This window comes from Emydura macquarii, unplaced genomic scaffold, assembly GCF_026122565.2.
Source record: "Emydura macquarii macquarii isolate MOO-44397 ecotype Brisbane River unplaced genomic scaffold, CSIRO-AGI_Emac_v2 contig_3021, whole genome shotgun sequence".
Taxonomy (NCBI): Eukaryota; Metazoa; Chordata; order Testudines; family Chelidae; genus Emydura; species Emydura macquarii.
The window spans coordinates 50,805-65,983 of record NW_027133158.1 but is presented as its reverse complement, the minus strand read 5'-3'; the positions used below and the strand labels follow the sequence as shown (position 1 = coordinate 65,983).

General features: G+C 38.2%; 1 long non-coding RNA gene across 1 annotated transcript; it reads right to left on the bottom strand.

The window, feature by feature from the left end:
* Positions 1-6: 6 nt before the first annotated feature.
* Positions 7-13,577, bottom strand: LOC137141242 (uncharacterized). Its single transcript, XR_010916574.1, has 5 exons — positions 13,481-13,577; positions 4,823-9,537; positions 2,579-2,784; positions 1,312-1,410; positions 7-675 (listed from the first exon to the last, which is right to left on the bottom strand). It is a non-coding gene; the product is annotated as an uncharacterized lncRNA (long non-coding RNA).
* Between the last annotated feature and the right edge of the window lie 1,602 nt (positions 13,578-15,179).

The following is a 15,179-nucleotide window of genomic DNA, read 5'->3' as shown; positions in this document are numbered from 1 at the left end:
AGAAAAATGCTTCTTGTGAACTTATTAGAGTTGGATTGAAGGATATTTACTTTGTATATTTGGACTTGTGATGTTGATAGTTGATAATGTTTAAAAAGTTTTACATTTTTGAATCTCAACATTGACTGCCATAAAATAATTAGTCTGACCTCCATAATTTCCTACAGCTGTGAAAATTTAAGTAGAAAAATAATAAAAATGCTTAAAATCCATAATTTTGCACAACTCTGATCATTTAGATCAATAAAAATAAAAATGCTTAAAAATAAACATTGATATCTGTCAAAATTATGTACAAAACTGAATTCTGCCATGCCTACTCCAGAATAATTTCATTCATTAACTGCAGTAAGACTCCTCTTATGTTTAAGTACACAAGTGGGAGTAACCATTTGCAGGAGTGGCCCATAATTCCCCATGCAGCGGAATACAATTCCTTTACAAAAGCATCAAACAAGTAGATGGAAGGTTTGAAGTATCAGTGACTGAAAACAAGCTTCAACCAGAATCCTTTTGAACTTTGAGGGAGTTCAGATCTGAAGTTGGATCTAACGTCAATTCCCTGAAAGCATACCACGTCATCCTGCTTACCTTTCTGGGCTTTGCTGACAGTAGCTTGCAAAGCGTTCAGCTGTGCTTGCAAACCATTCATCTGCGTTTTAAGATGATGGAGTTCTGAATGATAATGTCATTGTGTTACTCATACTGTGTCTCATTACAATAAAGAAAATTTTTGAAAATTATGCACTTAAAAAAAGGCAAGATCCCAGTGAAATCAGCTCACAGACTAGTAACAAATCAATGGTTGAACAAGGCAGTGTTTTGTATTTCTGAGTTTCTTAACAAGAGCTGCTACTAGGAAGCCACAGTTCTACTCTGAATGAAAGGGAAACTACCCCCAGCTCCATCTATCTAAATTACTGTAGGGTCCATCCTGCCCCATGAGACGCTCCCCTTGGAAGTTCAAGTTTATCAAACTCCATCTTCCAAATGACTCTCCAGGGCCTTGCAAACCTTCTGGACTGCCCCATTCCCACACCTCTAAGGACTTCTTTTCCTTCAGAAATTGACTGGCATAGCTATAGCAGAAAAATTATAGTTGTCATGATGCAAAATAATTATTCCATTTATAGCTATGCTGGTCAATTTCCCCATGTAGAGAAACCTCTAAGAAATGACAACGCTCACCTAATACATTTGTAAAGATTTTGCACAGACCCTTCATAATTCAAAAAGAGGCCAATGTCTATCTTGTTAGACCACTTCTTCACGTACTCTGCCACTCCCTCAATAAAAGACTGTTCTGCTTACCTTGGTCTCCCTGTGTTCCTCTTTCAAATACTGAACCTTTATCGCCTTTTGGCCCAGCGGGTCCAACTTTTCCTGGGGGACCCTGTGTCCCTTTTAACCCTTTCAATACAAGGAGTTGAGTGAAAAGGAAGACAAAAATACAGCAAGTAACTTAATTTTCCAGCCTTGTCAGTGTTTGCAATTCCTGTCATAGCTACAGATGGGCACAAACTATAATACCCAAAAATATACCCTGTACTATAGGAAGTTCAGATCCTGATGATGATCCAAAGTTCATGGCTTGCTCTTGTTATGTTAAAGGATTCAAATTGGAATGCCAGATCTGAACATCTGCAAATGGCTTAGAAGTTTGAATCCAGACAGGGCATGTCTCTTAATCAAAATATTAACACGCTAAAATTCCAGAAATGTTTCCAAGTGTGTCCTGATGTGGGTCAAAGCAGCACAGTTCCACTGATTTTTAAGTTTCTCAAGAAAATCATGGATTTCAGGGGAGCGATCTTTATTTATACCAGCTGCGATTCTGACACAAAACATTTATGTATCGTCCATTCACATGCAATGTATGCATGGATAAATGACTAATCTGGCAAACCAATACCCATGCACAGCACTTTACTTGTGTACATAATCCAATTGATGTCAGATTCCTTCCTTTTGACCTTAGTGGGACTAGTCACATGAGAAAGGAGCACTCCCTGGACTATGTGTTGGCTCTGCATCTCTGGATCCTGAAAATTCCACCTGGCTGTCAGGAAGGAAGTGCCTGATTGACAGGCCTTTGGAGTTATTCAGTGGAATTCACCTCATAGAGTGGATGGAATTACACAGTTCTGGTTTCTATATGTGCAATACAACAGCTGTGCAGGTGTAGGTAGGTTGGAAATATAGGGAATGTCTTACAGAGGAAAGTAACAATTGCTGCCTGTGTGTTGAGAGTCATGTAATCTTTGAATTCTATTGCTAGAGGGGACAAAAGGTTAGTTTCTGCACTAAATAATGTTCCCTTTAATGCTTCAAGCGTAGCTGTGTTCTAATGTGTGATATCTCACCATTAACTATTTTATGTGTTTCAGTGTGCCCTGAACTTAGTGAAAAAAAAGGCTGGAATGGGAATAATCACTCTGTTCATAGTAGTGCCATGATGATAAATGATGTTAATATGTAATTAGTTTAATGCTAGTTTCTTTAGTAGGAAGGAAAATTGTTGTCCCTATGACTCTTCTGGCTATGCATAGCCCTGAGAAATTATTTATTATTATTATACCAAGCTCTCCTTTTTCTCCTTTTGGACCTTCTTTCCCATCTCTGCCTGGTAAACCATTGCTCCCAGGGATTCCACAGGGAATGACTGTGCACGTATTTGCTTTCTCTTCACAGGTGCATTGACTGGAGCCGGATGCCCTGACCAATGATGTTCCCAGGAGAAGGATGTGAAAAGCATGAAGAAGATGCATAGCTCAAGGGCTTGACCTGGGAAGAACAAAGGGAAAATTAAACACAATGTAGAGAGAGCGGCATATTTACAACACTCCCATCACTGAGAAAATCTCTACATTTGCCCCATTACCAGAGAGAAGTATGGAGCCCAGAGACCATACGAATTAGGGGCCTGGGCTTACACAGCTGTCCTCTGCTCCAGCCTGTCTTCATGTTGTGAAGTACCATACATTGTGCTGCATAATACCACCACCACCACACTTCAGTACTTGATTTCTGATGAAAGCTACTGTATGAAATATTATTATAGGAGGCTACTGTCCCATATAATTTGAAGGCTGTTAAGCAATAAGCCCACAAGGACTGGACTAGGACACTGGGTGTGCTGTTTTAGAGGAGCTGGCATGCAAGGGAACAAGAATGACAAGGGGAACTAGGCGGGCAGGGGCTGGCCGGTCAGAATTCATTTAGCATCCATACTGTTGAATTAAAGTGAGCTCTGTATCTGCATGCTGCTTAGGCACAGACAAAGGAGTGGCCTGCCAGACAAAGGTCCAACATGCACATGGGCATGCTGAGGACAAGATAGCCTGGGCAGAGGAGCTACGAAGCTCAAATAAAGCCCAGAAAATAAGCTGCTCTCCCTGCACCCCACTTTTTGCCCTTTTTGCCCTTGCTCACAGTGTCCTGGCACTAGCCTCGATCAGGAGGAGGAAGAGAAGTGGTGCAGCTGAATACCCAGTCCCGCAAGAGGGCAAGAAAAGGAGCGTTCGCACTTTTCCATCATCCTCTGTAGGTTGACTGAAAAGCCAAATAACGACATTATGCAGTTTGTTGCTGGGATGTTTATAGAGATGGGAAAAACTGGGAATGGGTTTTGATTTTGCCAGCCCCCTTTCTGCCCAGCTTTAGATTTGCAAAACAAAAACAAGGGTTGATTCAACTTAGGTTCCATTTTACTTATTTGCCTACCTCATCAGGATACACCTGGGGTTTAATGGTAAGGCCTGATTAAACCTTCCCCATTGAAAAACCAGCATGAGGGAGCTGATGGAGAGAAAGTCTCTGTGAGGTTCTCTACGGAGAGTTCCTCTCAAATCGTTTTGTTGGGTGTAAACAGGCTGGGGGTCCAGCCCCAAAGCATGGTGCAAGCTTGTGGGTTGTGCAGGAAGCTAGAGTCATCCATTGTAGTCCATAAATAGTTCCCTAGTTTTGGCTCATATCAATATTACATGTATATTGACACCACTGTAAAAGCAAGAAGTAATTCTACTGAAGTGACACCAGTGTGAGAAGAGCATCAGGCCCTGTATTTCTATTTAGACTTCTGGAGTAGAGGATAATTGTTTTCCAGCGTTGTGTCAAATTCATTTTAATAATAAGGGGAAAACACATAAGAAACTTTCACAGGTTTCCACCCTGACACTTGAATTATTTTGTTATTTGATTTGCTAGTGAAGCCAAAGGAGGAAAGCCCCCTCCGATGTACAGTTCTGTGTTTGGTAAAGAAACAGATTCTAGTTTGCCAAGGTGCTATCATAGAAAAGATTTAAAGGATGATGGAAAACCTATGGATATTTTAAACATTTGCATCTGTAAGCTCCACTTACATTTTCTTTCGAGTGGGGAAACAATAGCATTTTATTGTGAATGTGCTGAAGTTAACTATTTCACCTCTGTGTACTGAAAGTAGCAAGAGAATAATTATTGCTTAATGTTTGACTTGTTTTTCTATTGAACATTTTTTTTAAATTAGAGAAGTTGGCTAATCTTGAAATGCATCCTTACTTTGTTTCACGAGACTTGGCAGGAACCTTACAAACCCAGCAATGAGGAAATATTATTAACATCTTTCGTGTATAAATGTAGCCCTGTTATCACAAAGATCCCTAATGCCCTTTAGAAAAAATACCAACTGATATACAGCAATCACTTCACCTACCATGGAAATGCAAGTTCCTGTGGGGTAACACTACACAGCAGTTTATATAAGATCCCACATTCTTCTTTCACTTCTGTTTGAACAAGGACACCCAGAAAATGTTCTAAGAGCTTGTAGAAATCCACTTACCTTACTAAATAAAATCCAAATTTGGCGTGTCTACAATAATTAGTCAGAAATGATGCCTCCTCTACTCTCTGCTTTTATGTCTCAAGGGATGTTTTTTCTCTCTCTACTTCATCTACTATCTACCAGCAGTAATTCCGTGTAGCAAAGTTCATCCGCTGATACTGTCACAGGGCCAGCCACCTCCTGAGTGCCCCTTTCTGGCCAGAGTACACTCTGCAGATAGCCTGCCTCAGTTCTCCTCCCCTCAAGGAGTTTCTTAAATAAACTCCACACAGGCTTTCATGAGTCCATTGACAGCAGCCCTCCTCAAGGTCTGGTTTATTAACTTAAAATTAAAAATAAACACAAAAGTCTTCCTCCAGCCTTAAACTGGGACAGCCTCAAACTCCCCTGGTGTCTCAGGGTCCTCCTGGCCTTAGCAGGCTACTCCCAGTCCTTCTTATTGGAACAACTCCCCTGTTCTCCGGGACTTCTGTCAGAAGCCTTTTTTACTCTCTGCAGTCTCTCTACACTTTCCTATGCTTTCCCCTTACTCTGCAGCATCCTGTTCTTTATAGGAGAATCAGCTCCTCCATATCCAGTTAGTTCTACTAATTAACCCCAGTGTCCATCCCAAGTGTGGCAGTCAGGGCTAACGGGAGAGCAGCTGGTCAGCTGCCAGTCTTCAGCCTTTACAGGGGCATGCCACCCTATCGTACTGACGATCTACCCTTCCTTTACAAAAATCCCAGGGCATAATTCTCGGGCAGCTGGCAGTCATGACTACAATTGTGAAAGAAAGTTTCCAGTAACAGGCATGCTGATGTCTATTCCAATAGCAACAGTTTCAGCCTGGGAAAGACTGAGTGGTGTTTACTTTCTACAACCTTTTGATCTTGGATTGTGTTTGATGTCCTGGGTAAAAGTAAACCAAATAAAGAGTAAGGCTTGGCTAGGTTAGTTTGGAATGTGAGGAAGGACTGTTCTACATTAGAAATGTATGTGTCAATTCTAACTTGAAATCTAACTAGATTTGAATTTGTTACGTACTGGTATAAGCTTGGGTAGGAAGAATGTTTCAGGCAAATTACAATTCTTCCAAGAACCAATGCACCACCTTGCTCTAGCAAGAAATTAAATGCAAAATTTAATTTCCAGATACAAACAAATTCACCACTAGGAACTTATGTTAATGGTCATTTATCGGTCAGTCAGATAAGAATAAAATGGGATAATTTAAGAAATGAGGTACTTTCAAGAAAACTTCTTTTTAAAATAAAGATTCTACAAACAATACAAATATCCAATGTGTGTGTGAAAATCTACCTTACCCCACCTAAATATCTAGGCTTCAGTCAAAAACAGAAAGAGGGAAAGTGTGGACAGGAGAAAAAAACACCTTATTATTATAAAATATGGTTAGGGAGGAAAAAAGCCTTGCTAAAAAAATCCTTACTGCAAATATCAAATAGGAATCACTATTGATGTTAAAGCTGAAGCAGATTTTATACATACACAACTGAAAAATTAAATGTTAAGGACCAAATTCTCACATCCTTACACAGAGTATTACATTACTGTGCAAACAACCCTGTTATCTACAGTAGGCAAATTGTGGTGAAAAGTATCATCAACCTGAAGAAGGGTTTCAGAAACTGGCCCTAATTTTCAAAATACACTTTTTGCAGATCCCTCTTTTTTCTCTTCCTCCTTTTTCAATTCCCAACAACCAGCGTACATTAAAAATGAATAGTAAAAATAAATTCTTAAAGCCATTAAGATGTGCGTGAAAATAGGTTTCATGTCCTGTGAGCATTTTCAAGATTTCAACACTCATTCTTTTCCTGAAAGGGGACAAAAAGTCAAAATATCTAAAGTTTTCACAAACCAATAATCCAAGAAAATGCCCAGATCGGGCCAACTGGAATGTTTCCTTTTGATAATTTCAAACTATTTTGTTTTATTTTAGAGCTTTAAAAATGTTTTAACCTAATCTGGTATAAATTTACTAAAACTTAAAAATTAAAGTTGTTTCAAATTTTAAAAAATGGGTCATTTTGACAATTTCAAATCTTTTTTCCAATACATTTTTTTGAGTTGGGAAACCTGTTTTGCAAATGGTTTTGGATTTGATGAATTAACAATATCCAATGAAAAAGCATTTCATTGGAAAATTCCCGATGACCTCTAATTAAAAGGGATTTGCCTGCCCATATGAATTTGTGCAGCATTTCTTCAGCAGCACCACCTGAGTAGGTGATCATTTCCCGCCAATTAATCTTATGTATATTCTGATGACTGATATGGTCCTGGAACATGCATAGTCTAAAAGCTCAGGATACAGTATGCACAGTATGTAACTTTTCATGTCTTTCTTTTAACTACAATTTTTAAAAAATGATTACTATATATTCTACTATAAGTATAATTATGACAGATACAGCTTCATCAAGAATTTCTATTTTAAATAGAGAAGAAAGGAACCATTGGGAGACATGGACCCTATCTCTAAATTGAGGATTTAGGGAGATACTTACATCTGACTTCAGATTAAGCACCTTAGCCAGGAAAGAAAATCAACTTTTAAGGTGTGGAATGATACTTTGGTGCTGAGACATTATTAGCTATTTACCTATTAAATGAGTCAGCTTCAGCAAAGGCATCACTGAATTCTAGGTGCATCTTTTTGCATTGCAACATATGTTTGAGAGACACAGGGCTATTCAAATGTGCAAAAGTAGTTTCATACAATGATGTGCAGTTAGGTGTTGTGACAGCAGAAGGCAGTCAAATCTCTTTGCCTTGGAAAAAGGAGTAGAGTCTGCTTCCTAAGGCAAACATTATGGTTCCTGTACAAATGGCACCTCTACACGGTAATGTAGGTTAATGTCTTTATTTCACAAAAATTCAAGCAGATATTAGGAGGAGTCTTTCAGGTATGGGGAAAGGTTATTGGAGTTCAGATACTACTGTGATGGAGCCATTTAATTAGAGCTGGGCAAAATTTTTCAGTGAAGAGTGAAATAGTTGAGGAATCCATTTTTTGCAACACCAAGACTATTTGCAAATTCTGATCAAATGTGGTTAATAGTTTGGCCCCCTAAAAAAGCCCGCCCAAAATGAAAAAAAAAATGTATTCATTTAGTTTAACGGTTTTTTTAATCTGAAAAAAAAAATGTTTTCAGTTTTGCATATTGGTGAGGAAAAAATGAAAATAATCAGATTGGGTTCAGCCCCTGACCCAAAAAATCAATTATTTGCTCAGCTTTACATTTAAGCACCTCCTCCTTTCATACAACTTATTTTTCTTTGTTAAGATTTTCTCTGTCTGTTTCTAATCAAACTGATTTTATTGAAGATCCTTGGGGTCTGAGACTGTTTGGGAAAGTTCATGCAGTCTGTCACCTAATTCCATGTAAATCCTTCATACCTGGAGGTACAGCACATGCAATACTTTATTGGCAAAAATTGCAAGCAATGAACAGCAGTATAAAAATTCAGCATCTTATACTCCTACCGCTCACTATGCAGTCCAGCAAACAACCAGTCCAAGTTTTGACAGATATATAGGTTTTCAAATGATCCCAAGAAGAAAGGCATGGAACATCTCAAAGTAAAATGTAAGCTCCTTGGGACCATATCTTCTGTGGGTTTGTACAACACCTAGCACAACTGAACTCTGATTCAGCTTAAGGTCTCGGGGGGTACAGCAACAGAAATTAGAAATGGGAAGTGTTAACCATGCCAGTAAATGCACTGTCAAGAATGATAGTATGATGTGCAAGTGACCAATCAGAATAATGTCAAATCTGACTTGAATTCCCTTTGGATTCTGTAGGAAACTATTCCATCAATTTACCCTTCTTTCAGGACTTTCATCCACTGATTTTATCCAACTCAGTACATACTTTCTACTTGAATTGAAATTGTTTAGCACAAAAAACAGAATTTGACAATTTGTTTTAATCACTGATATACCATAAATCTACAAAGTCCATTGTAAATTGTTAGGGTACATCTACACTGACGGCGGCAAAGTCGCCACCATCAAATCGACCTATCTGGATCAACTGAGCGGTCAGTGAAGACCTGCTCAATCGATCCAGAAATTGATGCAGTAAAATCACCCCTTCAAGTGGTGCAGCGCTGTGTCGATGGGAACGCGGTTCCCATCGGCGCAGTGGATGCCACGCAGAAGGGATGCACAGCCGTCGACAGGAGTTACACAAGCTACTCTGCATAACTTGCATAACTCCCGTTGACTTCCGCTGAATCGCCAAGTAAGTGTAGACCAGGCCTTAGTCATTTGATTAGGCATGTGTCACTTCCATCAACTGAACTGAATGCAACATCACAGGCAGTTTAAAATTCACACACAATTAACCATTTATTTCCACATGATTTTTCATTCCACTTCCCATTCATATAAAGCTATGAAGTCCTTATTTCTATAGTTATTGGGTTGCTTTGGCAACCAGTTGGAGTAAACAATGGTTTCTCCATCCTGATACTTGAAACAAACTTCTATCTGAATTTCATTTATCCCAAGAAACACCGCTTTGCTGTACACAGCAACTATCTGATGGATGGCAGCCTTCTCTGCTGAATTCTGAGGAGAAGCAAGTTGGCCACTGGCTTATGTAAACACATTTGTCTCAGACTGTCAAAAGTGCCTTTGGAACCAATGGTCATGAATATCTTTTCACCAAAAATTCTGTCAGTCGGGAACATTGTAACTAGAAAATAAAAGAGATAATTCCATGTTAGGCCTCTAGTTAAGGATGATTTTGTGAAGTCAATAGATTTATAGGGCCAGGTGACAGATATCATAGAATCAGAGAAGTGTAGGACTGGAAGAGAACTCAATAGGTCAACTAGTCCAGTCCCCTGCACTCAAGGCAGGATGATGTAAGAACTAGATCATTGCTGACAGGTGTCTGTCTAACCTGTTCTTAAAAATGTCCAATGATGGCGATTCTACAACCTCCCTAGGCAATTTGTGGCAGTGCTTAACCGCCCTGAAAGTTAGGAAGTGTTTTCTAATGTCCAACCCATACCTGCCTTGTTGCAATTTAAGCCCGTTGCTTCTTGTCTTATCCTCAGAGGTTAATAAGAACAATTTTTCACCCTCCTCTTGGTAACAACTTTTGATGTACTTGAAAATACTTCTCCCCCTCATTCTTCTCTTCTCCAGACTAAACGAACCCAAGCTGTTCAATCTTTCCTGGTAGGTCATATTTTTTAGACCTTTAATTATATTTGTTGCTCTCCTCTGGACTCTCTCCAATCTGTCCACATCTTTCCTGAAATGGGGTGCCCAGAACTGGACACAGTACTCCATCTGAGGCCTTAACAGTATGGAGTAGGGAGGAAGAATTACTTCTCATGTCTTGCTTAGAACACTCCTGCTAATACATCCAGGAATGACATTCGCTTTTTTGCAACAGTGTGACACTGCTGACTCATATTTAGCTTGTAGTCCACTATGACTGCCAGATCGCTTTCTGCAGTACTCCTTCCTAGACAGTCATTTCCCATTTTCTATGTGTACTTTGCATTTGTCCTTATTTAATTTCATTCTATTTACTTCAGAGGCTCCAGATCAGTTTGAATTTTAATACTATTCTCCAAACCCCTTCAATCCCATGCAGTTTTGGTATCATTTGCAAACTTTATAAAGTAATCTCTTTGTCATTTTCTAAACAATTTATGAAGATATTTTATAGAACCGGACCCAGGACTGATCCCTTCGGGAACGCACTGGATTTGCCCTTCCAGTCTCCCTTTTTTCTTTTTCGCTTACTGAAACTTTATATCCTTTTGGACCAGGAGAACCACTTTGCCCTCTGGGGTCCAGAAAACCCTTAGCTTCCTTGTAACTCTATTGTTAGATCAAGTGAAACAGATATGAAAAGAACAAGTTAATCTCTATTTAGCTTTCTAATTTTGTATATAAAATAACTGGCACTTTCACACTGCCTTTCCTGCCAGAGTTTTACCTGTGTTCATTAATCAAGTCTTGCTACCCTCTCTGAACTAAGGAGTGTTATACCCATTTTGCAAATGAAGCAACTGAGACACAGAGGGTGTGTCTACACAGCAATTAAACACCCACAGCTGGTGAGGCTCAGGCCCATGGGCTGTTTAAGGTCCCCAGGCTGTCTCCCATCTCCCAGGGTCCTAGAGCCCGGGCTCAAGCCCAAATGTCTACACAGCAATTAAACAGTCCTTTAGCCCAAGCCCCGTGAGCCAGAGTCAGCTGCAGGTTTTTAATTGCAGTGTAGACATACCCCGACAGGTTAACCAAATTGACCCAGGTCACTTAATGAAACTGTATTGAGGCTACGTGTAGAACTCAGGTATCCTGACTCCTAGTACGTTGCTCCAATAAATGGATAATATGCCCTCACATGTTTTTATTTATCTGAACATGGGACTGAGATCCAGGAATCCCTGAGTTCTAATAAAAGCTCTAATGGAAGCTAGCTGCTGATCTTTGATAAATCATATCTTCCACAGGTCACATCCTCTTCACTCCATTTGTGAAATACAGGTGATACCTATCTACCTACCTACTCTGGAGGTATTCCTGAAGAATTGATTAATATTTGTAAATCACTTTGAAAATATAAAGCACTATATATACCCATGTTTATTTATTATGTATTATAATTATGATGGTGCCATATATGGACTTTGCCATTTGCTTAATGAGACTCTGTATGAGCAATAATTGCACATAAAAAGAGAGTTTAAAATTACAGCTGAGCAGGAAATGGTTTTCCTGTCCTGTGTGAGTTTTTGAGATTGACATTGTTTCCTGAAACAAGATGAAAAATGGGATGAAATTTCAATTTTTTTTTCCAGAAAACGATAATCAGAAACATATTTTCATTTTGTTTAATCAAAATATTTTGTTTCAATTATTTTGAGCCTTCTTTAAATTTTGGCTTTTTAATTTTTGTAAAAATCATTTTTTGTATAATTTACTCTAATTTGAAAACCAAAATCATTCCTCTTCAAATACACTGAAACATCCTGTTTTGACAATTTTGAAACGTTTTCCTAATTTTTTTTGAATTGGGAAAACCATCAAAACTAATCTTGTTTCATGAATAGGGTCAGTTTTGTCAAATCTACATTTCTTATGAAAAAATTTTTGTTGAAAAATTCCAGATCAGCTCTACTTACAGTGCTAGATTTAACTCAACTTTATGACACCAGGTAAATTTCACTGATTAATATCAGATTACTTCGGAAGGCTAAACTCTCCTATCAAAGTTAGGTAATTCAGTTTACACATGAATTATTCTCATGTCACATAGAGATTGTAGGTAAACAAAAACATACATAGTTTCAGAGCATCCTGTACTACAAATACAGTTAGGATGCTAAAACTGGTTTCGGTAAATTAAGAATATAGTTTAACTCAAGTTAAACAAGTATTAATGTTTAAGAAAGTTAGTTTAACTCTCTAGGAATGCCTATCCCCTAAGGACGTGCCTACTCAGGGAAACTAACCAGCATAGCTATAATAGAATAATTATTCTGGAATGAGGTCACTTTTATTTTGGAATAGTGCGTCCACATGGGGAGTTACACTTGCATGACTATAATAGTTTAATTATTCACTAAAGCAATACTGGTCAACTTCCCTGTGTAGATAAATCCTAATTTATATTGTTAGAATAGTAAGCACTGATATTCTGTCACATTCTCTTAGTAAAAACAATGAGAGTCCTGTAGCACCTTAAAGACTAATACATTTCTGCGGACATAAGCTTTCGTGGGCTGCAACCCACTTTGTCAGATTTTCACAGTAGTTTTCAATCTGGTCTGAACTAAGAAGTCCCAGGAATCTCATTAGAGAGGCTATATTTCCAAGAGCTGATTCCTGATTTCTAGGGCAAAGGACATATGGTGATGTTTCAAATAAGTGTACAGACTTTAGCTCTTTATTTAACTAAATGGAATTTTTGAACCCTTCAGCATGTGGACCAAATTTCCTGCTGGTGTAAATGGGTGCAGTTCCACTGAAATCAACAGAGCTGTGGCAATTTACAGTAGCAGAAACATCATGAAATTAGAATCAATCTTTGTAATGTACAACTTAAGCTTGCCTACTTCACTGGCTTCTGTCTCCTTTGTTTGCTTTTGCACCTACTGAACCTTTGTCCCCTTTTGTGATTCCTGGTGGACACTGCAAATGTCTGATTCCTTGCAGCCCTAATGTGTGATGAAGGGAGTGAGACAAACAAAAACCCGCAATTTTATTTGCAGGTGTTTATTATTACGTTACATATCTGCTGATGGGAATAAATCTGGGCTTTTCTATTTGATTGATGATATACTCTGTATGGCTGAGTGGTGAATGAGTGACTGAGTAATAAAGAGAGACTTCAGAAGCATGAATAATTTGAAATCTAGCATGGACATATAATAGCAGATTTTCAAGGGACATTTCTGTTGCTTTTTGGGGCAGAGCCGTTCACTGTCAAACTATTCCATCAAAAACAGACGGTTCAAATCGGACTTAAATAATTCCCACACCACAGAAAAAATTAACACTACATATGTCCAACTGCAGAATATCCCACAATGAGCTATTTATCAGTAAAACACCATTAATCCGGAAGCAATCATTGATATGTGCAATACAGGCTAATGAAACCACTTAACTCTCTCTCCTGTTTCACCTACTGCAGCAGATCCTCTGTGGCCCAGAAGGATAGGTGTTCTCTGGGTCACCCTACAAACCTGGGACTCCTTGCAATCCTGATCAAATAGAACAGATTAAAAGGGTGTAAGTAAATGTTCACATTTTATATGTCCATATTGAAACTACTGTCACTACTTGAAAAGAACATCTTTTAAGAAACAGCTTTGAAAGAAACACTTGATTGGTTACAACTTTTATATGTGGACAAGAAAATAAGATGCTGAGTGCTGCTAAATTGGACTGTGATAACACACAATCACTATTCAGTTCAACAATCAGGAAGAGCTTGGTCTTTTAGTTACAAAAATCCTTATTCTCTCATTCTTCTTCTTTTCAGTTTTTAATCTTTTGTTAGTATTATTCTTTGTATTATAATAGACTCAAGCAGCTCTAGTGATGGACCAAGGGTTAATAGCTAGAAATATTATTAATCTTCCCAACCTAAATAATCATGCTACTTACCTCTCTGTCCAATTTATCCTTTTTTTAATCTTTTTCCTCCTGGTCAGCCTATCTCCCCTTTTAGTCCAGCAGGACCCATCTCTTCTGGGGGACCTCGTGATCCCTTTGATCCTTGTCATCCTGGCATTTGATTATATGAAAAACAGAGTTGAAAAAAAAGACAAAAAAGTAAGTGTACAGCAAAAGATTTGCAAATGAATAGGATGAGGTTTGATAAATTAGTGACACATTCTGCTTGCTGTTCTATTCTTACAGTTCACCTCTGGATTCCAGGACGTAAATCAGTTAAGAACTTGGTCATTGAAATCTAATAATAAAATATAAAGTTTGATGTGTTCCCATGTTAATGATCAGCTCATTAACTGAGTGACAGAGTGATTTAATTAAGATTAAAAGAATGCTCATAACAAACAGGAAAATACTCTGAATAGGGTGAAAGGTTCTGCAATGCATTACCTATCCCAGTGGTATACAATTGTGCATGCTAACAGGCTGCATTTTAACTTTAAACAAAACTGTCAGCTTAATCCGAGCCTTTTAGTAATTACCAATAGCAATTTAAGAACCTTCACAGTTTACAGGTTTTGTTATTATTTGCATTTATAAACATTTGTGTACAAGTTTTGCAGAGCTACATGGTTTGCGATAAAGCATCCTTTTAAAGATAAAAATATTACCAATCCGCCATCTATGTGAACAGTAAGTACACCCGGTGAAGTAAATAAAATTCTATACTTTGGTCTTCACTCTCTCCTTTAGGACCATCCTTCCCATCTCTTCCTGGTCATGCATTCTGAGCAGGTCCACGTATAATCAATGTTACATGTAACCAGATCCCATTTTTTGGCCAACGTGGCTTGGATTTGTGGTGGTTGTTGTCATCAAGGATGCTCCTAGAACTAAACACTCAAAGTTGGAAGCAGTGGTATTGTTCCAGTTTCCAACCTGTGAAGACTCATAGACACAGTTACCCTAAGAGCATTTTGAACTCATGTAGTCAGTTTATGCTGCATACTGCAAACTGATTATATAAAGAAATTATAAGCACTTACATTCTAAATTATTCGTACTGGTTTGCCGTTGTTTTACATGAAGCACCAGTGCTTTATTAATAATTATTATTAAATTATTATTAAATTAATTATTAATACAACACTTTATTACATTCTGAAAAGATCTTCATGAAACTTTTTTTTG